This window comes from Anomalospiza imberbis, chromosome 13, assembly GCF_031753505.1.
Source record: "Anomalospiza imberbis isolate Cuckoo-Finch-1a 21T00152 chromosome 13, ASM3175350v1, whole genome shotgun sequence".
NCBI lineage: Eukaryota > Metazoa > Chordata > Aves > Passeriformes > Viduidae > Anomalospiza > Anomalospiza imberbis.
In genome coordinates, this window is record NC_089693.1 from 19,221,004 (window position 1) to 19,246,819 (window position 25,816).

Genomic DNA, 25,816 nt, shown 5'->3' on the forward strand with positions numbered 1-25,816 from the left:
AGCCTGTGGATTTTGGGGCCTCGTTTGTTGCTGTTGGGGGACCTGGAGCTGGCTGCAGCTCCCTCCTGTTGTTTTAGGAGCCATGGGCATGTGCCCCATCACGGAGAGAGGGCACCCTCTGCCCCTGGGCTGCCTTCCCTGACAGAACAGCCATGTCTGCACCCTGGTGCTGCGGGGACACTGTCTGCAGCCAGCTGGTGAGTTCTGACCCCAGAGTAGGGGAGCTCCTGCTGTTGAAGCCTGTGTCTGGGGGAAGGGTTAACTCCTGGGGCTCTCCATTGCCTGGGGAGCAGGCGGAGGCAGTGCCAGCATTACACACGGGGGAGTCGTGCTTTATTTCGTGTGAGGTGGCTTTGCTGGACAGGGGTTGAAGAAAAGGCTGGGAGGGAAGCAGGTGTGCTGTCCCTGCTGCCTGCCAGCAGGGCTGGTTTTTCCTTTCATTCCCCTGAATGCCTCGAGGGAGGCCTGGCCTCGCAGTCTCCTCTTACATCTACCAGAGATGGCTGATAATCACCTTGGGTAGCCTTCTCCATCCGCGTGTGTGCCAGAGGCTCTGGAAAATGATCTCGATGCTTCCCCTGCCTAAGCAGGAGCCTCAGGGCTTTTTGTGGCAGCAGTCAGGGCGTTTCAGCAGCCTTCCTGCTGCTCTGGCCTCTGTGCTGTAGGAGCACAGCCCTGGCTTGTGCTTTCTTGTGACAGGAGGTTTTTATTGGAGGGTCTGGACCAGGGTGGCCAGGTCCTCTTGCAGCACCAGCTGCAAGGATGTGTTTGGGAGCAAGGATGGGTGTGGTGCAGGAGCCTGCTGCCCCAGAGACCCCGCAGCAGGAGCTCTGCCTCCCTGGGCAGCAGGTCCTGGTTGCAGCTTGTGTTGGCCGAGGAGCGTTCCTGTCCTGCTCTAAGCACCCTCTGGAGAGGGCTCTGCTCAGCCTCCATGTCTCTGACCTTTTCAGTGTCGTGCCACAGCATTGGCTGTGGAGCTGCCCGCTGTCTAATGAGCCTGTGGGGACTGGGGGGGAATGGGCAGCCAATAAAAATATGGAATATTGAAAAGGTCAGAGCTGTTTGGTGGGGACACAATAGCTCACCAAGCTTCTTGGGCATTGCATCTCTAGCTGCCAGCCCCAAGTGCAGGGGCTGTGGGCTTGCAGCTGGGTGGGAGCTGCATTGCATGTGCTCGTGGGGCAGGGCTGAGCTTTCCAGCTGTGCCAAGATCTCTGTGGGTTGGCACATTGGCTGCAAGAAGGGTTGGAGAAATCCTTGTCCAGAAGGAGCCTCCAGAACTTGGGCTTTGCTTGCATCTCTGTGGAGGGAGAGGTGAGCCTGTGGTCAGGGTGTTCTCTGGCATTGCTGGCAGGTTCCTGCCATGATTCCAGCAGCAGGGAGCTGGGTGACAGGGGCCAGTTTGAGGTTGTTTCAGTGTTGTGCTGTGGATCTAGGCCCCAGGTGTCACCACAGACCTTCTGGAGAGCACTTGCTGGGGCTGAGGGTGCATCCCTAATTGCCAGCAGCTGAGAGTGCATTCTGAGTCAGCTGTGGCTTTCCTGTGCCGCTCCTGCTTGCTAACAAGGGCAAAGCTCTCACGCAAAGTTGTGCTGATTTAGCAAACCTGTGCCTTATGAGGGGGTGGGGAACATGCATCCAAAAGTTCCCAAACTGACTCAATTTCCTCAGTGTTAGCACCGAGGGGAGTCTCCCCTCTCTGTCTCTGACCCCTTTTAGTCCTCAGCTCTGTCGCAACACATCTGTCAGCTTGTCCTGTGCCACAGGCTGCTGGCTGGTCGAGACCTCACCTCTCCAGCCAAGGTGCCTCTGATGGCCTTTGTGGTGGCAGAGCAGGGCCAGTGATCTTGCCATATGCCAGGTGCTGGGAGCAGAGGGAGAAAAAGGTCTTTTAAAACCCATCACACCATTTCACCTTACCAGAGTTGTCATGACAATGCAACACTGAAGGCTTTGTGACAGCCCTGTGCCCCAATGTTGGCTACTGGGAAATACCAAACAGCACTTTGTGCAGCCCCCTTTCCTTTAGGCAGGACGCATTTGGAAAATACAATTCATTGAGCTTAACAGTAAAAATTTAAGTTCTGGGAATGCAACCAGAGCAGCAGGGGGAAAGTGCATGTTGGTGCCAGGCAGGCAGCAGCCAGGACTGTGCACTGGCACAGCAGCAGGTCTCACCCTGGATGCTGATTCTTCTGCAGACTCTGTGCTCAGCAGTTGTGACTTGGGCAAGTTTCTGGCAGAGGAGACAGTGCTTTATGCTGCTTTCTTTGGTTAGATGTGGTGGCTGGATTATTCCCTGGGCCCCCCACAGCTGTGTTGCTGTGTGCCCTGACCCCAGCTGTGGCACTGTGGATGTGTGCCCAGCCTGGTGCTTTTTACAGCCCTTGGCTTTGTTATTCCAAGTGTTGGTGTGGTGTCCTGGGGGCAGTCTGTGTGATGTGTAGTTCAGTAAATATGTAATGGGGTGTTTTAGGGCTTTATTGCTTTTATGCAGCACTAATGTAATGCCATTTAGAGAGCTCTGGCACACCTCTCAGCAGCTCAAGTGGAGCAAAGGAAGGATGTTCTTCCTCTCCAAGCCCATCATCTTCCCCACTTGATGCTCTCAGCCATGATATAGTGGTCTAAAGGTGACAACTTGTCTCTGTGAGCACTCTGAAAAGCAGGCAGTGGGATCATTAGAAATGATTGTGGATTGGCCCTGTTTTAAAAGGGAGCAAAATATTTGGCCAAAGTCCCATTGGAGCATTTTCAACTATTGTGAAAACCTTCTGCTAGGCAACTTGTTTCTAGAGTTCCTACCAGAATCGGGCTCTTGGGATCCAGATCACCTCTGTGAGGAGCTGCAGGTGCTCTGTAGGGCTTTAGCCAGCCTAGGAGGTGTCGTCAGGCCTTAGCTGTGTTGGATGGGGTTGGAAACATTGCCTTGCCTAGCATTCCCCTGCTTCAGGGCAGGGTTTGGCTCTTGTTCCTGCCTGTGCCCATCTTGTAGGCTGGTCCTGGGCAGGGCTGCTACCCAAGAGCAAAGCTGTTCTGAGCCTTGTGCCCCTGTGCAGGGCTGCTACCCAAGAGCAAAGCTGTTCTGAGCCTTGTGCCCCTGTGCAGGGCTGCTACCCAAGAGCAAAGCTGTTCTGAGCCTTGTGCCCCTGTGCAGGGCTGCTACCCAAGAGCAAAGCTGTTCTGAGCCTTGTGCCCCTGTGCCACACTCAGCGCTGGGGGGCTGGGATCCCATGTGGATGGGTGCTCCCTCTGGGTTGTAGGGGTGCTGTTATTCTGGATTGGCACCTCAACAATTTGGGCCCCTGGCACTTAATAACTGCAGTACCTAATTTTAGTGTAATGGCACTCATTCAATCTGCTGCTCCCGGAATGTGCAAGTGACATAAATTAATGTTACACAGAAAAAGTCAAGTTTCTAGTGAGAGATCAATAGATCATGATGTGGTGATATTTGAAAATACATCTTATTAGCAGTTCATATTTTGGCACTTTCCATGGATTCCCACAAGCTCCCTTCCCTGCTGCCCCAGGGTGCTGCTGTGCATGTGGTTGCTGACAGCATCAGTAGTCCTGTGAGATGATATTGCCTATGCTGGATGTCACTTTGTGGCTTTTATCCCATGGGAAATGAATGGAAAGAGGTTGGAGTGCTGTTGGTCACTGCAGGGCAGAAGCAGGAGACTTTGGCATCTTGCAGCAGTTATGAGAAGTACTTTTTTCTGAGCTGGCTCAGGGTTGTCCAAGCAGGCAGACACCACAGAGCTGATGTTGTGTGGTGCTGCTGTGAAGCAGCCTGAAGAGAAAAGTGAGGTAGGGAGGGAGCCCATGGCTGCTCTCCTGTCCTGGATACACATAGAGATTCACTGGAAGGATGCTGAGCACACATGTGTGAGCTGGGCTGTGCCTCTGGGGAGATGAGCAGCAGCTTTGAGCTTTCAGGGCCCAACCAGCACTGCTTAGCTGCACTGAGGAGGACAAGTAACATGAGGAACCCCCCATGGCAGGGCATGGCTTTGCCTCAGCACAATCCTTCTCAGCTTCAGCTTATGGGGCCTCTGCAGAGGCCCTTGTTTGACAGCTTAAAGTGACTTCCTTGAGGCCAGGAGTCAGGGTAAAGGCTGGCTGTGTTCTGTCTGGGGTCTCCAGTCACTCCTGTGCTTGTCTCCTCCCCACGTGCAGGAGATGGTGCTGGGTTGATTTGTCTGCATGAGTCAGGCTCTTTGGCAAGGGGTTCAGAGCTGAGTTTCGAAGCCAGCTGTAAAAATATCCCTTCAGGGCATGTGCATGCACCTCTCCCCTCACAGCCTTGTGCTGCTTCCTCCTCCCAGGGAGGAAGCTAATCTCCTCTGCAGACCTCACCATCAGAGCAGATTAGAGCAGCTCCCGGCTCCTCCTGTGCTGCAGTGGGATTGCCAGGATCAGAGGTTTGGATTGGAGCTGTGGGGGATGATCCCTCTTTCTGTAAGCCTGGATGGGAAAGGTGGTGTGCAGTCACTCTGCACCGGTGGAGTGTGCTGGAGAAGATGCACTTCCCTCTGGTCCCCAGAGCCAGCGGAGCTGTGCTGGGCTTTGCTCAAATGGAAGATGCTTGTGTACACTCCTGTAAGCAATGAAGTGACTCAGGTTGCCCACTCAGTCTTCTCTTTCCACAGACTGTTCCCAGAGTCCCTCCGGATGTGTCTGAAGCATCCTAAATAAGACCTGAGCACTGTGCTCCGAGGTGGAGGCTGCACTGAGCTGCTCAGAAAAAAATAGGCCATTGCTTTCCTCACGCAGGCAGGCATTTAAAGAGCCTGTGAGGGAGGAGTGTGGGCATGTGGCTAAATCAGAAGTGAGGAGCTGTCCCCTCCTTTGGCACCTCACCTGCCTTCCACAAAATGGGGCCACTGGGAAGCCAGGCTGCTGGCTGGCTTTTTTTGGAAGCTTACTTGGTGGCACTGGCTTTGTGCATTGCTCCCAGCACCCAGCAGAAATCACCAGGGAGAAGCAGCTCACTTTTTGCCTTGCCTTTCCAACCAGAGTTTCCAAAATGGCTTGGGTTTTTACCTTTTCTCCCAGAAAAGTCAACAGCAAAACCTGCTTGCCTGAAGTGGGATTAGGCAATTGCCCTTGCAGGAATCCCAGCCTTGCTCCCCTGATCCTTTCTTCAGCCCGTGTCCCAGGCAAAGCATCTATCTCTGTCTTCCAACCTGAGATGCTGTCCCTTCACTAATTAAATGAGGAATATCACCTCTTTATAATTGTCAGTTGATTTCAAGTTAAAAAGGGACCTGTCAGACCAAGAAGAACCTTATCCTCCCTCTGGGGACTGCCTTCCTTTTTATTTAAGTTTTTTTTTCAGGCTGATAATTCCATCTGAAAGTCTCCTGTGATACTGTGGTAACCCTTGGATGCTATTCAAGAGCATCCTGGTCCCTGGTGTGTGCTCATTGCCTCCTAATTGCTCTAAATAAGTTGGGAATGATGAAATTAAAGTGCCATTGATATGAGGCAGCCCTGGCACGCTGCAGTTACAGGCATGTGAGGGATGTGGACAGATGGGCAGATGTTAGGATAATAGGTATTAAATGCAGATTTTACCCTGTTTGGGATCCCCATCTACGCACAGTTCAACTTCTTGGTGCAGCAAGTTTGGCAGCTCCTGTGCTGGTGTCCCAGCTGAGCATTTGGCATGGCTTGGGGATGTGCAGGATGTAAAACTGTGTGACCTCCTTAGTTTCTGGAGGGTTCCTGGGTAATGGACTCTCCAGGGACAAGGACATGCAAAATAACCCCGTATCCACACAATGTCCCCTGTCTGGAAATCCTAGGCTGCTCATCCTTTGGGCGATGTGGTTCAAACTGAAACAAATAGATGTGGGGTGCTGTTCTGATTCATTGAATAGAGCTTATTGTTCTCTTCGTTCCCTCCATCTGTAATTTTGGAGTTGGGTTCAGATTTCAAACCTGAAACAGCTGAGTTTGGGGTTCTGGTGTTGAACCAGAAGCGAGAGGGTAGTCCCCCTGCCCTGGCATGCAGGAAAGCTGGGCTGAGATCCCAGTGGGCCTGGGATCAGCATTCCCTGCTCCTGACCTTGCCCTGGAGTGGGGACAGCACTAGCAGGGGATGTGGGGGCAGAGGCTGGGTGCCGGTTAGTGTCATTCAGTAGCTGCTCTTGTGCTCTGCTCACCTGGAAATGTTGCTGCTTTTAGTGTCCTTCGCTCTGAAAGAAAACAGACTATTTTTGGCATATGTAGTCAAAGGGGGAGAATGATACCTTGCTGGCTGCTAGTGCTGCAGTGTCCCATTGCAGCAGAGGGGCCTGGATAGGACCTGACTCCAGATCTTCAGCAAAGGCAGCTTTCTGACAATCTGTTCCCAGCCAGAATAGACTCATCACATCACCCACAGGGTGAAAGTCATCCCAGTCCAGCGATTCCACACCCATCCCCATGACTCAGTATCCCATCCCTGATCCTGCAGCAGGAGCTGTCTGGGCATGGTACCACGATGCTCAAAGAGAGCATCTTGGCCAAAGCAGCCCATTTTTGGAGCATACAGGGGTGGCTGGTCCCAGAGCTGCAGGTGAGGATGAGCTTCATCAGTCTGCAGGCACTTTAGTAGCCTTACAGGTGTGCTTGGTTTGGTGATTGTGCAGTTAATAGTTTTCTGAAGATGGATGGCAGGTACAGCACAGCAGTTTGCTTTCCAGAAAAATGCCAATCATTCTAATCACTTGCCTAAGATTTGGGTCAAGTCCAGCCACCTGGCTTTGGATAATAACTCTCCCAAGTCTTCTTGAGCTAGTCTTGTGAAGCATTGGCATTCTCAAGACAGTTGAAATGGATGGGAGGTGCTCTGACATGGCAGCCAGCTGGCCTCCAGGATGGATGGCTGATTGCAAAGTGATGGAAAGTTACATTTGCTCAGTCTGAGCCAATTCTATTCCTGTAACTGGCCTTGGCTGTGACTTTGGCTTCCCTGTGGCTCATCGGATGCTCACCCTGCGATGTGTTCACCTGGAGGCTTTGGGTTGAGATGGCAGGATCTCTTGCTCTGGGCAGCCCTCCAGGCTCAGGGCTCATCTATCAGAGGAGTTCAAGACCTCTGAATTCTACCTGTTGCACATTTAAAGGCCAGAGGAGCAGATTTATGACTATGGTCTGACCTGCTCTGGAACAGAAGCCAGAACTTGTCCCTGGCCGATTGCTTTGTCAAGTATAGCAACTCTGGGCACGTGGTTCCCAAAGACAGGGGAGCTGCAGGGTCTTGTCTCTGCTGGCAGGCAGCAGGGGTCTCCACGAGGCTCCCATCTGTCCCTAGCTGGGCTGTTTGGAGTGATCCCTTTGGGTAAGGGGTGCTCCCAGAGTGCCTGGGCCTGCGTGGGGTCACTGCCCGATTGCACAGAGGATCGTGGGCACTGCCTGGGCTGGTCCTGGTCACTGACAGTTCAGCTCTCCCCAGCACATGGTACCTCCAAGCAAACAGGAGGTAGTTATAGTGGCTGTAAATCCCTACAGGTGGGAAACGCCCAGCATTTGGAGGGATTTAGGTGTAAATTCATTCAGTTAATTTTCTCAAAAGGATCTGTGAGCTGCAGGGTTGTCAGCATAATGCCAGTTGTGCTTTCTGGATGGCCAGTCTCCCTGGGGCCCAGCACCCTGAAGTGCCCTGCTTGTGCTCAGGGGTGTGCTCCCACCCTCTGCTGCTGCTCCCTCTGCTCCTAGTTGCAGCCCCTCTACAGCTGAGCTCTCAGTGCAGCACGTGGAATTCTCAACAGAAGCCAAGGTGTGTGCTGTGACCTTGAGATCCACTCCCAGTGAATGCTTTTCTCCTCATCTTGCTTGCATGTCTGTCAGATCGTCTCTGCTCTTCCTCTGCTTCCCCTTCCCTTGGCCACTTCCAGGAGGTGGCTGCCTCTGGGCCCTGTGCCTTGGGCAGGAATAGGTGTGTGCCAGATCCCACCAAGAGCCACCCCCTTCCCTGCATGGCTGAGCACAGTACAGGATGTCCCTGGACCTGCAAGGAAAAGCTCCTGGTGACTTCCATCAGGAATCAAGCTGGGTACTTCCACACGACCATGGACGAGGGGAAGCACAGGGCAGGGCTGGCTCATCTGTGCCAGCACACTGGGTTTTGGATATTGGCCTGTGCTGAAATTGGCTGTTCCTGCCCAGCATGGAGGAGGAGGAAGGAGCAGTGCTGGGTGGAAAGCCCTGGTGAGCTGGGCTTGGCATGGGTGTGGGAGGAGGGAAGGAGCAGTGCTGACTGCTCCCAGGAGGAGCACAGGAGCTGTCACCATGTGTCGCCCCCTTTTTGGCAGCCCCAGCCTGCTTGGCCATCAAGTGCAGTTAAAAAGGCTGAGCAGGCACCAGGAATGTTTTGCCACCAGAAACTGCTTGACGCTGTAGGCAGCTGCCTTGTTGGTCTGTGCCATGCACAGTCTGGGCAGGGATTGGTCTGGGAGTTTATTTGGGAAGCAGATCCCTTGGAGTGCTGCTCTGGTGGTGATGGTGCAGTTTGGTGCACGAGAACTCTGCTAATTGGGCCCAGCTTGAGTATTCTGTGGGCTTTGCATCTCCTCCAAACAGGGCAGTCTCACACCCTGGCTGGCACTGGGCAGAGCAGGCTGCTCCTGGTCCCCACTTGCCACAGGTGCCCAGAGATGTCCTGGCATTGCAGGGCAGGGCAGTGAGTGGATAGAAGGGCTCATTTTCCCATCTCGATCCCTTGTGGCTGAGATTTCTCTCAAAGAGCCTTTCACCCAGAGGTGAAGTCACTCACCATGGCCACCTTCAGCAGCTGCTTCTGCATTGTGGGTTGTAAATGTCCCCTTAATTTAGTGCCTGCAGTGCACTAAAGCAGCAACCTTAGCACAGCCTCTGCATAATAACCAGAGAGGCTCTAGATCCTGAGCTCTGACACACAGCGCTCCCCTGACTGCTCTAGTCCCAGGGCCTGATGTCTCCCTTACCCTGGGTGCCTCAGCCTCCCCACCACGTGCTTTTGAAAGATAACTCCTGTAAAATAGAGAGATTTAGTCTAGTCCAGCTGGGCAGGTCAGTCCAGACAGTAATGCACTCACATCCTGAATGTTTCAGTTCTTTTGGCGAAACTTCCCGGTGAAAGGTGATTTTTTTCTCTTCACGAAAGAGGATAACAGCTCTGACCTTGAGGAGAGAAATGATGAGGGTTCACAGTTCTCTTTTTTTTGTTGCTATTTTTCTTGCAAAATATTCCAGTTGAGAGGGATTTTTTGCTTAAACAATTTATACCCAGTAGATAGATTTATTCTGTTCAGCTACCAGCCGCAAGAAAGCCTTGTTATTCCCTGTGGCATTTTTTTTCCCCCCCTCAATACTCATAAATACTCTTTGCTAAATCTGAGTTTTTACTACTGGAAGCATGAGGGACCAGGTACTCCTGCCCTGTTCTGATGCTGGAGGAATCAGCCTCCTTTGCTGCCCTGACCCTGGGTAACCTGAGTGGTGCTCAGGATTGGTTGTTAAATATCCCATATCCCTCTGTCTCCCCATGCCTGATCCAATTCTGCTCCCTTGTTATTTCCATCTCTCAGGGATAAAGGATCTGCACAAAATGACTTTTTTGAACATCCTGGAACCAAGAGGTGATTTGGAGACAACACTTCCAAATCCCACCTGGCTGCTACTTCCCATGCCTCTGCTCCCAGCCAACACCCTGCTGTCCTGGCTTTTAGCAGGAACTGGGCAAAAAAAAAAAAAGTTTCCTGGTTTAGCATCGTTATTTCCAGGGAGAAGAGGAAAATGTGGAGGTTTGGTTTGAAAATATTTGAGTGAACGTGGCAGAAATGCAAGGACTTGACAGCAGAGTTTGTTTAGATTGGGGTAGCAAAGAAATGAGGAGACTTAAAATGAAAAGTGGGCTCAGAGGGAGGGAAAAAAGGCAATATTTCCTTTCAAACACATAAAACCTGGCTGCTTTGATGCTGATGGATCACTTGATACTCTTTGTGAAACCATTCCATATGACAAAGCCAGTTTTCCAGGCCAGAATTGTTGCTGGTGGGTTTGGCTGTGGTAGCTCCTTGTACCCCTGGTGCCTGCCTCAGTTTCCCTTCATAGAATCACAGAATGTTTTGGGTTGGAAGGGACCTTCAAGGACAACCCCCTGTCAAGGGCAGGGGCACCTTCCACTAGACCGGGGCACTCCAAGCCCTGTGCAGGCTGGCCTTGGACACTTCCAGGGATGGGGCAGCCACAGCTGCTCTGAGCAACCTGTGCCAGGGCCTCCCCACCCTCATGGGGAAGGATTCCTTCCTAATATGTAATCGATTCTTCCCTTGTCTGTAGCTTTTCCATGAGGTTTGGGACACTTCAGCTGCCTCATCTCTCCCTTCACCAGGGTGGGCTGGTGCAGGGGACCCACGTGGTGCTGGCAGCACCTCCCTTGCTCAAGAGATGTAGTTGAGCTCTCCAAACTCATTGCACTGGTGAGCCTGAGGAAGCATCCCTCCCTTCAGAGGCAGCTCTGTCTCTCTGTTTTTAGTTTCTTTGGAGCTCAGTTCTCAGCCTCCTTACCTTTCCACTAGTGCAATGTTTTAGGAACAGATGGGCTTAATTTCCGATTGCCGCCCCCTGAACTTGGGAGGAGGCTTGAGTTTGGAGCCAGTCTGCCTCTTGTTCCACGTGAGTCCATCCAGCAGGCTCCTGCCTGCCCTGCCCCTGTGAACATGGAGCCAAGGACCCGGCAAATTGCCCTCTCTGTGGTGAGAGAGGCTCTCAGAAGTAAGATTTTTCCCTCTCAGTGGATAAATCCGTCTCCATGTTACCTTAGCAGTGGCAGCAGCTGAGCATCTTCTTATGGGTTGATACTGTTGAGATGCTTAGTCTAAGCTCCATCTAATCCTCTTTCAGGGAGCTATCGGGCTGGTGATCTCCTACAAACAGGTTTTCTGACACCAGCCTCGGCATTTTGTGGTTTGTGATCATGCTGGAAGGATGATGGTCCTGCTGCACCTCTGCTGCTGCTCCTGAGCTGAACCAGAGGTGAAAGGGAGAAGAAAATGAACCTACAAGTTTCTAACCTGAACTCTAGTAGATTTTGGATTTAGGTGTCTGCTTCTGCTTTCATAGAGTTTTGTGGCATGTCATTTCCTTATCCAGCTTCTTGTGGAGCATAAATCAGAATTTAGAACTGATTTTTTGGATTAAAGCTTTGGGGTGTTTTTTTTTTGAGAACACCCTCATGACTCTAGCCTGTTGTGTTTCTGCCAGTGTACCCTGGGAATCTTGTCACTCTTTAGGAATCAATAGCAGATGTAAAGCAGATTTAAAGTGTTTCCTAAGCCCTTCTGTGTGTCAAGGCCCAACATTCAAGGCAGAATTTAGAGGTGCTGCAATGTGCTTGAGAACTCTTGGACTGTTGAACTTGGCAATCAAAACCTGATTCCTGCCTGCTGAGAGTGTGTTGTGTCTTGTGTGTGTGGTAGTCTTGTGTGTGGTTGCCCTCCGTTACCACGTTGTCACCCAGACATCTGCATGGGGATGGAGTCACCTGGCAGCAGTGCTGGCACAAGGCAGTTGTGGGCACTGGCGCCCAGGGCATGGGAGAGGCTGTGAGATCTGCTGTTGGTAAGATCTGATCAGCACCAACCTGGTTGTTGGACCTCATCCCTGGGATCTGGCTTGGACCAGTTTAGGGATGGACGTTGTCCCTCCTGGAGCAAGGTGAGCAAAGCCCATTCTGCCATGGGCGGGGCTCCCTGCAGGGAGCGCTGGCCAGAGGTGGGAGTGAGCAGTCCCTTGTGGAAAGGGCAGATCCTCGGGCACTGCCGATGATGCCTTAAGGAGCTGGAACAGAGACTAGACTGAGTTAAGGGGAACAAAGTGGATTTTTATTGAAATGCCTTCAAAGGCCACACCCTGGCAGTACCCAGAGGGCTCCAAGATGGAAGCAAAAGAGGGCTTGGTCACGAGATCTCACATTTTGATAAGTTTTAGTCCATTTGCATATAGAAACCAGCTGTCCAGTTAATACCTTCAAATTAGGAAGTTTCATCCTCCTTGCTCATTTGCCCGCCCTCCTCTTTTCAGTTGTTTATGCTTTGGGCCTGAAGTTTGAAGAGATTGTGCTTGATTCTCCAGCTAGAACAGGATTGTTTTGTCTCCAGCCATCCTGTGAAAAGATCCCAGTAACATTCAACATAAAGCTAAAAGCTGTACACAACACAGAACAGAAAAAACCCAAGGTATCACTGACGCTGTCCCCTTCCTCCTGTCTTGCAGGGCTGTGTGTCTGGGGCTGAGCCAGGTGCCCCCTGCTCGGTGCTGGGTCCCATGAGACGGGCAGGACCCCCCTGTCCCTCGCGCCCGGGGCCGCAGCGCCCGGCTCTGCCCGGGAGCCCCCGCCAGCCCCCCGAGCGGAGCCGCAGAGAGCTGCTGCCACGGTGAGTGCTGGTCTCTCCCTTCCCTTTCTCAGGACACCTCCCTGCAGAAGGACATGTCGCTGTTCCTGTTGACTCCACCTGTGTCCCCTGGCTGCAGCGGGGCCGCAGCGTGGGGTGCCTGCAAAAAAAAAAAACGCTCTGAGGGAACAGCTTATGCACCAAAAAAATTCAGGTTTCAGTCAACAGACTCAGCTCACGAATTCAGGTTGTATTTAGCAAGTGGCTTTGGCTGGGAAAAAAAAAAGTGAAACACTGAAAAGTTTGATTTTGACATTTTCAAAATGAAACCTTTCAGCCATCTGTTTCACGATGATATTTCATTTTGATTTTTTTCTAGCGTTTTTTTTTTCCCCAGGGTGGAGGGGAAGCCACCTACAAACAAAATGAAAGCTTCACTTCAGCCCAAACAAAATGTTTCATTCAGCCTCAAATTATTACTGGAGCTTTAAAATTTGGCAAAGAAAAAAAATTACTTTGGTCATCCTGAATTGCTTTCTTTTCTCTGTTTAATCACCAGGACAAAAGAGAAACCTGTGAGGGAGTGGGAGCTGCGGGGCCCACAGCACACAGCGTTGGGGGTTTTTGAGTGGGAGTTTGGGAAGAGCCTGTGGTGGCAGAACATGTTGTACCAATGACTTTGGTGATGGCAGAAGCCTGTCGAAGCCAATTTTAGCTACGGCAGAAAGCTCGTGCTAGAGAGGAGAGTGTGCTGTGCTGAGCCCACCTGGAGCCAGCGTCCTCCCAGGCTCTGGGGGTGGCCCTGGGGGCCAGAGGTGTGTGGCAGGTCTCTCCCAGTGCCATTCCCTCCCTGCAGAGCAGAGGCTGTGCCTGTTACCTGCTTTCCCCATCTGGTCTTTGGGAAAGCCCACTTTGGGGAGAGAAATGTGAAGCAGAAGGGACCTTCTGGTCTGCCCAGAACCTTTTTGTAGCTCTCTTTGAACAGGAGAAATCACTCTGGGGATGGAGGAGAGAAGGAAGGGACCTGGAAAGGGGGAGAAGAAGGCCCTGTGGGGCTGCATGGGCTCCTTTTGGCCCCCTGATGGCAGGGAGGAGGTGATTTGACCCAAATCCCCTCACGGCCGGTGCCTGGGTAGAACTTCCACCACCTAGCTCAGCTGAAACTACCCAGCTGGAGAACACAGCTGTGCTTTCCATTTAGCACACCCTCTCTACCCCCAGTCTACCCCAAATGTGACCCTGTCCAGTCACACAGAAGTGCTGGAAGGGGGCTGTGCTTGGTGGGGGCTGCTGGACTCCTTGGGATGGGGCTGTGCTGGCTCATGCCCTGTGTCAGGAAGGAGGAATGGAGGGGCTGAATCACAGGAGGGGAATAGGAGAGCCCCAAAATCATGCATAAGCAAAATCTGTGCAGCACCATGAGGGGCTGCAGGAAGGCATCCTGGGCTGATTTCCTAGGAGGAGTGTGCTGCTGGCACATCCTGGCTCCCCACAGCCTGGGCGTGCAGGACTCCCACTCCAGCAGGAAGGCTTCAAACGCAGCATTCCAGGCAGGTGTCTGGGAGTGTGGTGGGACAGCAGGTGTTCCAGATCTGTTCAGACGTGCTCCCATGCTTCTGTCAGCACTGGCTCCCTGCTGAAGTGTTGTGGGGTTGCTGCCTTTGTTGCAGAGGAAAAAAACCTGGCTGTTCTGAGGTACGTGAGATCAGAAGGGATCATGGTTGCTGCAGGTCTGAAATCAGTGCCTGCCCTTGTTTGGAGGGGAGCTGGTTGTGCCCAAACCTCTGTTGGCTGCTTGGCAGGTGGCCGTGACCTCAGGGTGGGAATGGCAATGCTGGAGAGGATGATAGGACCTTGTCCCTGTGGCTTTACCCCAGAGGGAATCCCTCCACCCTGCTTTGGGAGAGTCTTTCTCTGGAAGCCCCTGAAACCTCCAGAATTGTGTACTACCTCTGGGTTTGCATTTTGTGTTCCCACCTTCCATTCTCTTTCTCCGTTTTCGTTTCTTGGTCTTTTCCCCCCTCCCTCCATCTTTATCAGTAGCTAATGAAACAGGCAGGGAGAAACCCAATTCGTACAGTAATTAAATTTACTTAGAGGGTATTCAGCTGGAGTAATGAGAAGTTTAATTCAATGATTAGTTTTTTCTTTCATTAATTAAAAATGGAACAACGGTGCAGTTACAGTGGGCTGCATTGATCCTCCTTGTGGAAAGCTACTGATGGAGGAGGAGGAAGGAAAGCTTCTCATTTTATCTTCTCTGGATGCTCTCCCCACACACAGATGCCTGTATTGTCCCCTGTTCCCAGCTGATCCCTTGCCCAGGTGTCCCTGAGTGACTTTAGGTAAGGGGTGCTTGGGGTGGTGATGAGGAGAGCAGTGGCACAGTTCCCCACACGGGTCCTCTCCCCGGTCTGTCCCCAGCCTCTCAGTTTAAAAATGGATTTGAAATATTTGCTGTGGGTGGAAGATTGAAAAGCAAGTCCCAGCCCACAAGAAGTTCGGGGTGGGAGAGTTGTTTTCCATCCTTGCTGAACAGATTTTGATCCATTTAAATATGTTAAACTCATAAACATGTTTTTAGTCTTTTAAAATAAGTGATGTGTGAAAGCAAAAAATAAACCAAATAAGTAATTTCCCATTTTCCCAATGCCTTCTGCAGGATCTTGAGCAATGTTAGGACCTCAGATGTCCTTTGAAGCATGATTGGGCATGTTCTGTTCCCCTAAAGTAGTACTCCCAGTTTTGTGCTCCCAGTTTTGACACAGATGGACTTTTTTGGTAGCTTTGGGGGTTGTTGTAAGATCTGCTTATGTATGGGTTCCTAAGGAGGAGTAGACAGTAACAGGAATAACCCCCCGAAAACCAAGGAACCATTAATTGGTGTCACATATGCTGTCTGTGCAGGAGCTGTGTAAAAAGGGGGCTGGGCATTGAGCAAGCACTGCCTCCCCCTCACCTGTGCCCTCCCTGCCCACCTGTCTGCCAAGTCATCTGCTGCTCTGGGGGCCCTGTGATGGTGAGAGTTAGCCAAGGGCTGGGGCACCAACCCCTGGGTTGAAGCCAGTGAGAGCCAAGAGCACTCAACACCTCTGGGAATCAGATGCTTTAGCTTTTCTTGGGTTATTTTGGGTGTGATAACGGCTTCAGGAAAGCTGGTGGGCAAGGGAGAGGCTCCTGGCCAGCCCAACACTGTGTCCCTGAGCTGGGAGGACAGACAGAGTCCCATGTGGGACTGGAGCCCCTCCAGCAGTGTTCATGGCTCCTGGAGGCTCCTCTGTGCCCCCTGTTTGTGGAGTGGCTCAGGACTCAGAGAAATGGCTTTTTATGGCAAGAAAGGAGGAATGCATCTCCCTGCTTTGACCTCATCTCCTGAAACAGCAAAAATTGTGCTGGGAAATGGTGATTGTGGGGCACTTGTTCCCACACCTGCAGCAGGGTTGCAGCTGAGCTCTTCTATCTCCAGCTCTGTCTTGGCTGTGGTGGCAGTGGGAGGGAGCCCCAGGCTGGGTAAATTGGGGCACCCCAGTGCTGGCAGCCTGTGCACCCCTCAGCTAGACCGAGCTCCTGGCACCTCTCAGGGCCCAGCCTGTTGTCCCCAGGACTTGTGGCAGTGTTCTGGATGTAACACAGCATCTCCATATCCCAGCACATCTGTGGGAGAGCCCTCAAGCCCCCTGGGTCCGTGGGGTGCAGTGTCCCCAGTGTGAGCCCCGTGCCTCATTGCTGGGGTCCTGAGCTGTGAGAGCCTTTTGCAGCTCGGCTCTTTGGTGATGTTTTGCAGTTCCTGTCCTCTGTGAAGCATTTGGCTGGGATACAGGGATGCAGCCAGGGACTGAGCATTCCTTGTGGAAGGAAGTGTAAGCCTGTGCTGACCAGTGAGTGACACCTAGACTTGTAATCAGCTGCAGCAGTGCCTTCCAACAGTGTTTTTCCAAGGGGTTTTGCATGCATGTGCTTCTTCAGAGATCGCTGCAAATGATTCCCAAGTGCTCTGGCCCAAATCTGTCCTGGTAGCTGTCAGCAGATCAATGCTCTACTAAGTACAGACCTGCTCTATTTCCGTGGGAAAATGGCTCTCTTAAGCAGTTCATTTTGGGCCTTCCAGCAGCAAGGCCACTAAATTTTGGTAGTTGTGTTTTTCTGTCTGTTACAGCCTGATTTATAACTTTTAAATATCAGCTTGGATGGAGATCGAGCTCGCCTGAGCTCAGTTTTGGGAGGGAGAGAGGAAAGAGCATTCACAGCTTTTTAATTTCTCTCCTGCTCGTCTCTCAAATGCCAGGTTTAAAGCCCTAATTTTGGTTTCCTTTTGCTCACAGTGCATGAGTGGAAAGCAGAGGAGAGGCCAAAGCCCAGTGCACACCTGGCATCTGATCCCCCAGCATCCTGCCTTCATCTGACCCAGGTAGGTGCACCCGAGCTCAGAACATTGGTGCATGTGATGCTCACGTGCATTTGCTGTGCCGACTCCAGGACTGGACTGGTTTCCATTGCCAAAAGCACGGTAAAAATGTCTTTTCCTTCCCCTTAATCAGGTGGCTTCCCAGCCCTCCTGGTGGGGGTGAGGCAAGGTGGCTTCCAGCTAAGATGTGGGGCAGGTGGGAGGTGTTCAGTCAGTCCATCGTGCCTGCTCAGGGGAGTGTTTTACCGGGGGAGAGGACTCTAAAACGAGTGTTTGGATGGTGGTGCTGTTGAGACAGGGCTTTGTAATGGGATTGTGTGCCTCTGCTTAGGAGGGCTTGCTCCAGCTCGTGTTACATCAGGGAGGCACAAACGCTGCCCACGTGGAGCGATTCAGGTGAACAGCCAGAATCCCAAGCTGCGGCTTGGGTATGCCGGGCAGGAGCGGCTTTACCTTCCAGGAGAGGGCGGGCGAGAGGGTCCTCAAAAAGCAGTGGCTTTGAGATGTCTCTATTCTCCTTGCACGGCCTCTGCACGCTCTCCCCTGGCTCAGCCTCCTCCCCACACTCTTGCTGGGACAGTTAAAAGAGACAGGAGCAGGTTTTGGCTTGTTCTGCACATCCCCATCCTCAGCTTCAGTCTGTGAGCTGTCAGCCTGATGCGGGAGGTGCGTGAGACAGCAAACATCAGAGCTGACTGGGTTGAGGCAATTTCCCAGGATGTCAGTCCTCAAGAGAGAATAAAAAGGAGCTCTTGGTGAAGAGCAGAGCTTGGTTTCCTAATGAAAAAAAAAAATAGGATGATTCAAGCATCTTTCATCTGCCACAGCTGGGGGAGGGTTTGTTGAAACTGGATGTTGTCCAAGGTAGTAGGAGATGGAGGAGCGTGCTGGGATCTCTGTTCAACAGGAGTGGTGGCACTGGGAGGGGCGCTCCTACCTGGGGCAGAGCACAGGGATTGCCCAGGGGCAGTGCTCCATGCCTGGTTCAGGGAAAAGAGAATCAAAACAGTGAGGCAGAACTCTTTCACATTTAGATATGTAATTTCTCCCTTATGTTGTTCTTTGCTCAAAGCAAAGATCAGGCTGCATAGGCTCAACCTGGTGCATGCAAAAAAGGGACCTGTCCTTACCTTGCCTCGCATTCCTGTGTGAGAGGAGCCTGTGGAAAGGCATTTCCAGCTTTGCAGAGAGGTGTTTGTAGCTTCTTGTTGCTGTTTTCTGTTTTATGGTAATCAGGAATGAGCCCAGATGTCCCTCCCTGCTCCCACCGGTGCTCTGTGTGCATTGGACCCTGGGAGAAGCTGGGTGTGAAGGATGCTCTGAGGAGGAGCTCCCACTGTGTCAGGGCTGACAGAGCAGCTACAGGGACCATGGAAATAGCAGTTTTCTGTGAAAATACCTTTTCAACAGCAAGCTCTGAAGTGCATTTATTTTTAGCGATTGTCTCTTAAAACAAAATTCTGCTGGGAAATGATCCTGCTGGTTAAAGTCCTCCTGAAAATGTAAGCACCAAGAGCCATCTGCTCTGTTTTTGGATTTGGGTGTTTTCTTTTGGAGTGCTCTTTGCAAAAACTGAAGGTTTTTCCTAAGAACAGTATTTAGAAAACTAGATGGTTTTGGTTTTCCTTCTGCTTTTTCCTTTGAGAAAAGGAGAAAAGTTATTTCCTAGGGGATTTGGGATAATGAGGGAGGGGGGTGTGGCAATTTCTCAGGCTGCTCTGTCCACTAAGCAGTGCAAGAAGAGGGCAGCCAGGCACAACTGGAGTCCCAAACACCCCACAGACTCTTGCCCTGCCCAAAAGCTTGGAGGGAAGCAGGATGTGGTGCTGGGAGCAGAGATCTCAGCCTGAGCATCCAGTAGGCACATAAGCTCTCTCTCCTCAAGGAGCCTGCAAACCTTGGGTTGGGCTGGATGATGTGGTCAGAGGCTTTATTTAGTTCTGAGCCTGAGTGGATTTGTAATGCATGAATTTTTAGTGTTCAAGCTGTGTAGATCTTTGAACTGCTGTGGTTTCTGAGGGATGTTTCTCTTCCTCTCTGACTGTGTGTGCCATAAATGCTCCCAAAAAATCCCTCATGTCCTCTCTTGGTGTTTCTAGCTCTGGTGATGTGGCCACAGACTTGCAGCAGGGTTTCCACCAAGCCCCTGTGGAACGTCTTGGATTTTCACTATTGAAAAGCAAGTTTTTGGTGCCAAGGTTCCATCAAAAGCCTGGTGTCCCCACGAGGTGGGGGGATGTGTCGGAGTGGCAGCGGTGTTGGGGCTGTCCCCAGGGACAGTGGGGACACCAGAACAACTCTTGTCTTCAGCTGGCCCAAATGCTGTGGTTAGACAGTGGGACTGGGAGAGCTGGGCTGGAGGAAGGAATGTCACAGAGGGAGAGGTGTCTGTGGTCTCTTTTGGAAGGTTGGATTCTTCACCCCAGTAGGGCCAAGGGAAGCCCTGGATTTCTCTTCTGTGCCTCACCTGGTTCCACCTGGCTCTCTGGATTAAAACACATTTCTTCTCAAACATCTCCCTCCAAGGGCTGACAAAGCTATTAAGAGATTTTTCTGTTGTTAAAAATAATTATTAATTTTGCAAAAATCTACCAAGCCAGGCAGGGAACCAGGCTGCCCTGCCCAAGGGTGGCACTATGAGTGCATTTGCTGGATGTCACCATCACTGTCCAGCAGCTCTGAGAGCCCACTGGTGGGATCTTACAGAGAGTGTCTGATGCTCAGGGCTCTCCAGCACCCATGAGCTTTGGTGGGGACCATCAGGGACTCTTTGTGGCAGGAGTCTGGGCACTGTGTTTGTGAGACTGGGAGGCTTCTGAGGTTTTCTAGCAGTTGAGCCAGCTCTCCCTTGTCTTGGGTGGGAGATTATATCGTGTGCACACACAGCTTTGGGATGTCACATCAATGTTAACTACAGGGAAGAAGTGAGAGTGGAGGTGCGTGTGCATGGCAGTTTGTTTCTTTGGGTTTATGCGTTGATACTTTCTGCTTAATTGCACCCTGACATGCTCCAAGGGGCAAGGAGGGGTTTTAAAGCAGCTTTATTTAAAAAAAAAAAATTACCTTCCATGAAATATTTAGGCTAGGCTGACTGCTTTTAAAGACTGTTCTAATTACTCCTGCAAGGCTTCCACTTCTCCTGATCTCATTGCACATGGAGAGAGGCAGCAGGAGTGTTTGTCCTGGTTAGCACTGAGGGGCTGGAATGGTTTGTATTCACTGCAGGGAGGTGATCACTGCATTGACCTTGGAGATGGTGAGCTGGGAGTCAGAGGGCTGCTTTGTTCCTGTGGATATTTGCTGGTGATGGACTCAGGGCTTGGAAGGGAATGGAGACAGTTTAGTGACACATTAGGGTGTACTAGGAACAAGAATAAGGTCCCTGGTGCACCCCATGGATCCCTCCTGGCTGTGTCCTGCCCCCCATGGCTGTGGGGAGCACGTGGCAATGCTGGAGAGGGTGGCAGAGGAAGACAGGCTGCTCTAGGAAGTGCACTCCCAGTGCTGTGAGGTGTGATCCAAAATTAGTATCCCATTCACTTGCTCTTAGCTGTGTTAGCCCTGCAAGGCTAATAGGGCTTAAAAAAAAAAAGTCTCTTGTCACCAAAATCAGCAGCTCTGACTCAGAACATGCAGAGGGAGCAGACTTGCTGATTAAGGCAATGTTGATGTTGTAAGTGCTCACCCGGCTGCAGCAGGGCCCTGGGACTTGCCTGAGAATCTCTGTCAGAGCCTGGGAGGGGTCCTTGGTTCCCATCTTGGTGCCTAAACCTCCAAGTGAGGAGGATGAAGGCGTGAGCATCAAAGCCAGCCAAACCATGGAGCGTTCCCAGTGCCGTGCCATGTTCCACAATTAATCACTGCCACCCACACTACACCTTCTCCCTTCCTTAAATCCTCCCTTGCCTGGTTCTGGAGCAGGGAATGGAAGCAGCTCCAGTTTTATGAATCAATCAAAGACAATGGCTGCCTTTGAGGGCTGCTGATTTAGAGAGCCCTTTGCAAGCATGTGTGCAGTGTGATTTCTTATCGGAGCACAGCTCTGGAGGAGCTTGCCAAGAGGAGCTGTTCCAGCTACCGGCCACATCCCAGGGAGACGGCCTGAGTGGTCCTTTCATCTACAAATAAAACAAACAGGAACAAAGGAGGCAATAATATTGACTTTCATCATTGATATTTCCATTTATCTCATACAGTTACTAATAATTAGTATTTCTGTTGCTGGATGGGTATAGCTCATAATCTCACTGTTTCAGGGGAGCCTATTAATGTCACTGCCAACACCAGGCATGCATAAAGCACTGGACAAGTGCCGAGGAGGGCGAGTGGGCTGGAGGGATGGGAATGGAGCAGGGCTGAACCTGGAGGAGAGGTGAGAGGCTGTGGAGCAGGGAACAGTGGGGCAGCAGCACTGGGGAGGGACGCAATGGGCAGGGCCTGAGTCAGCACTGCTGTGCCTGTGGTGGGGTGAGAGAGCTGTGTGGGCTTGGGAAGGGGAGCTGGGCCTCGTGGGGCGACCATCAGCCCCATCAGCAGAGGATGCCCCCTGCTGCATCCTCTGGCACAGCTGGAGCACAGCTGGGCTGTGTTGGGAGGGAAGGGCAAGACTGGCACTTGGTGGGGGTGGGGGATGTGCTCCAGGTGGAGGATCTGCTGAGATGCAGCCCCAGAGCCCTCCCCAGGGTGTGATGTGCCCCCAAAGCGTGGCAGCAACCCCCCTGTGTCTCCAGCACACTGGGATGTGTGGGGAACCAGGGCAGATTCCTGCTGGATCTGTCCCCACCTGCCCCAGGGCACCTGCGTGGTTCATGCACACGCTTCCCACAGCACCTGCAGCCTTGTTTGTTTCCTGGTGCTTCATTAGTCATTCCCTGTTCTGTTTTAAACCCAGTTATGGTGCTGTCTGCGGGTGCCTTGTGCCTGTGTGTCCACAGAGCTGGCCTGGATCTCCTCTGGGATTCCAGAGGAGGTGGGACACTGAGGTTTCCATGCTGGTGCTGCTGCTCTCCTGTGTTACTGTGAAAGCTTTGACACACAACTGCTCTGCCAATCATCCTGCTCAGTCTGGAGGTCCATTTCTTGCATCTGTGTTTTTAATTGTCCTGTTCAGTGTGCATCCTGACCCCTCCTGTGAGGGATGGCTTCCAGCATTCCCAATTCCACAGGAGCTGCTGTCACGGCAGCCGCAGGGACCTGCAAGCAGCGAATGCAAATGCAGGGCGGTGTTTTTATTAGGATTTAAATGAGTTTAAGACTGTTCAGAATTACAATGTGATTTGAGCCAGGAGGGGCTTATAAAACTGGTATGAGTTCATATATTACACAGTAAACATGCCCAAGCCCATGGCTCCTGCTCAGCACCGTGCTCACCGAGGTGGGGAGAGCAGTGGGCAGCTGCTGGGGCTCAGCCCTGTTGCCCCAAGGTGTTCCCATGGGGAAAGGCTGTTTGGGATGGGAGATGGGCACCACCATCATGGAGGAGTTTGTGCAGGGAATCTGGTCCCTGCTAATAAACCTGAGCCTGTGGTGGACTACAGGCGTGGTCTCTGGCTGAAATGTAGGGGTGCAGGGGGGGCTTGTGGGCCTGTTTTGGGTCAGGCTTACACGACTTTATCCATTCCTCCCTTTATAGCTCCCCCGTGCGAAGGTGGCAGGGATGGGATGCCTCAGTGCTGGTTGTGCTGGAGGATGCTGTGCTGTGAGTTGTGCCTTCCCTGGGTGCTGGTGCAGCATGGGGCCACCCTTCCCTGGGCCAGACCCCACTCCAGGTATCTGGGAGCAGTGAGCTTTCTCCAGATGGTCCAAGGCTGTGCCAGCCCCAGCTTGCACCTCCCTGGAGACCTCACAGCACATAGGTCACCTGCTGGTTGTACAGGCAGTGCTCATGAAGACTTGAATGGCCATTAATGTAATCACTGGCAGCTCTGCGCAGAGATGGGTGGTGTGAGAGCTGTACCTGTGTGCCCAGGAGTCCTGGGCCTGTGACACCTGGGAGCCACCACAGTGATGGAATTCTCATCTGGCTGCTTCCTCAGCCAGAACAGGAATGAAAGGGAAGCTTGAGCTATTGGCTTGGGATGTTCGTGCTTCGCCTCGTTTCAGTGCTGTGCTTTTGATCTCTGAAGGATACAGCTGAATATTTGAATGAGAAATACGTGGTAGTGTTGAAATCCTAGACAAAATGCCTTTTGTGCCTCCCTGCATGTTTATTTGCGTAAGAAAGTGTTTTGCTGGAGAAACACAGGAAGGAGCTCGAGGGAGAGGAAGGGAGGCGGCAGTGAGAGCGTTGGGGAGCTCACAGTACAATTTCAGGACTCTTAAGAGCCTCTCATTGTCAGTGGCGAGACTGCGACGTCGGAGGCAGCTCAGGCAATTGTCTGAGACAAATTGCTTCATTTGATGTTTTTGTTGGTACCTCACTGGTTAAGTTCCTGGGTTATATATTTATTATTATACACAATGCACACGAGAATTACACATACACATACATATGTACATCTCGGGATCCCCAGTTATCTCCCTTGAATGACCTTGCAGGCAGGAAATAATGTCACCAGCCTGCGTGGTGCTTCTGAGCAGCTGGACGTTTGTTCTGTAGGTGCGGGGAGTGAGGGAGCCAGGCCCCTTTTGGGGCTCCTCACGCCAGGGAGCGGGGCTGGCGCTGTGTTTGCCACAGGAGGGAGCATTCCCCTCGTTCCCAAAAATAAAGGTTTCACTGGCTTCGGGAGGCGCTGAGGGAAGAGCCTTTGACAGGCAACATGCTGCTAAAGAAAGCTGCTTTCCCCAGAGAGGGAAAATTGCTGCTGGTGCCCGCGGGAGAGGTGAAAGTGGAGGTGTGACAGAGAGCAGCCCTGCTGCTTTGTCCTACTTGGAGGAGAGATGGCAGACCAGGATGGAAAGGCACCCTGGAAAAGACCCGCTGGGGGCATTTGGATGGCATTGGAGGGGCTCAGCTTCCCTGTTCCCGTGGATGCCTGGCTTTGGCCAGCCCTGCAGCGCTGTCCTCGGGGTGGGGGTGTGCGAGGAGGGGTTGTGTTCAGGGCTGGGTTGGCTGGGAGATGTGAGCTGCATCCAGCAGCCCAGATCAAAGGCACTTCAGCCAGCAACATCCACCAGAAAGCCTTTAATGCCCAGCCCTGGAGCAGGGAGATTTGCTCAAGAGACTCATTTCCTTGCCTGAATATAAAAAGCTGTGTCAACTTGACATTCAGAAAATTTTATTTAATACCTTTTTATTCATTTAACAGTTTAGCTAATTGCAATGCTCTTTTTTTGTTATTTTCATATACTTCTTTTTAATTCATTCCAGCTTTGTCCTTCTATACACTTTGTTCTTAAAGCCATTTCATTATGGGTGATTATTGCCTGTGCTGGTTCTCTGGATGGGACTGGGGAAGGAGGGGGCTGCCCCAGCTGCACCCATGTGCCAAAGCTGTCAGTAGCTCTGGTGACACAAGCCGGTCTCAGCAGATCAGGACAAGGTATCACAGAATTGGTTAGGCTGGAAAATACCTCCTAAGACCATTGAGTCCAACCACTAACCCACCACTGCCAAGCCCACTGCTAAACCATGTCCCCAGAGACCTGCTCCTGTTTTGCTGAATTGTTTGTTTGGGGCAGAAAAGCAGAAAAATGATAATGTCCCAGGGTTTCATTGTGCTATTTTCTCTATGAATTAATTGTTACTTTCCTTTAGTAAGAAAACTTTGGTTGGGAAGTTCCTTGACTTTTATTTTAGAGAGCTGGGTAAATCCTGGGAAATGTCCAGATGTAAAGTGAAATGTCATTTTACTTCTCTGTTTTAGATTCACCAGCACTTAGCAGAAAATGTTTTCTTCTATTAAGCTAATTCTTTCTGAATTGTCAAAAATATGAAAAGATAATAATTGCAATAATTACTCTAATGGTAATGGGCTTTCACAGCCTTGGTTTTTACCACAGCCAGTTGTGCTTATCCATTCCTCCTGCCTCCTCCTCACTCGGACTTTTCCCCAGGCACAGTGGGTCCCTACACAACACCCCATAAGTGACCTCCTTGCATCCAGCCTTGCAGCAGCCCTGGCCCTGTTGTGTACTGAACTCGCCAAGTCTTGCTGGAGCTGCCAGCGCCTGGTATTATCCAGGTAGATGAGCTTAAGCTGGACCTGCTTCCAGGAGGTGCCACAGGACACGCCTTTGTGCTGGGAGCCCCATGGCATCAATACCTGCAGTCTTTGGCACTGGCCAGCTGAGCACAGGTCCGAAGCAGGCTTCGTGTCTGACACGCTGTGCCTGTGTCCCTGTGGGGTTCCCCAGTGCCCAAGTGGAAGCTTTCAGTGCTGGGAGCAGTTTGCACTCCCTGTGCAATCCTAGCTCGGCCTGTGCGTGAGCACCAGCAAGGAACACAGTGGGCAAAGATGTCAAGAGCTGTTACAGCCTGTGCAGGGAGTTTATATAAAAGGATCCATTTTCATTCCCCTGCTTGTCTGCTTCAGTCAGAATACCACGCCACAGCTAAGAGGGTGCAGTGTCAGGGCCGACCGCAGCGAGCTAATGCATGGCTGCTGCGGTGGGCACTGCAGCGAGCTAATGCATGGCTGCTGCGGTGGGCACTGCCTCTCCCTGAGTGCAGCGAGCTAATGCATGGCTGCTGCAGTGGGCACTGCCTCTCCCTGAGTGCAGCGAGCTAATGCATGGCTGCTGCGGTGGGCACTGCCTCTCCCTGAGTGCAGCGAGCTAATGCATGGCTGCTGCGGTGGGCATGGCATCTCCCTGAGTGCAGCGAGCTAATGCATGGCTGCTGCGGTGGGCACTGCCTCTCCCTGAGTGCAGCGAGCTAATGCATGGCTGCTGCGGTGGGCACTGCCTCTCCCTGAGTGCAGCGAGCTAATGCATGGCTGCTGCGGTGGGCACTGCCTCTCCCCAGCCCCGCTGCTCGCCGTGCTGTGAGTCCTGGCTCCCTGGAACTCCCCGGCTGCCAAGCGCAGCCCTGCCGGGCTCTCTCCCAGCCGGGGGAGCGGCTCTCCGGTGCTCTGAGCAGGAGCCACCCCGGGAGCTCACAGCT

At 52.1% G+C, this 25,816-nt stretch overlaps 1 protein-coding gene across 4 annotated transcripts in view; it reads left to right on the plus strand.

The window, feature by feature from the left end:
* Positions 1-25,816, plus strand: part of LINGO1 (leucine rich repeat and Ig domain containing 1) — a 142,874-nt gene that overhangs the window by 66,904 nt on the left and 50,154 nt on the right. For 2 of the 4 annotated variants that reach the window (XM_068204393.1, XM_068204394.1), the window contains exons 3-4: positions 12,250-12,410; positions 16,691-16,776. The gene's annotated coding sequence lies outside the window, so the exon portion shown is untranslated. The remainder of the gene's footprint in view (positions 1-12,249; positions 12,411-16,690; positions 16,777-25,816) is intronic. The other 2 variants (XM_068204395.1, XM_068204396.1) reach the window with 1 other exon arrangement.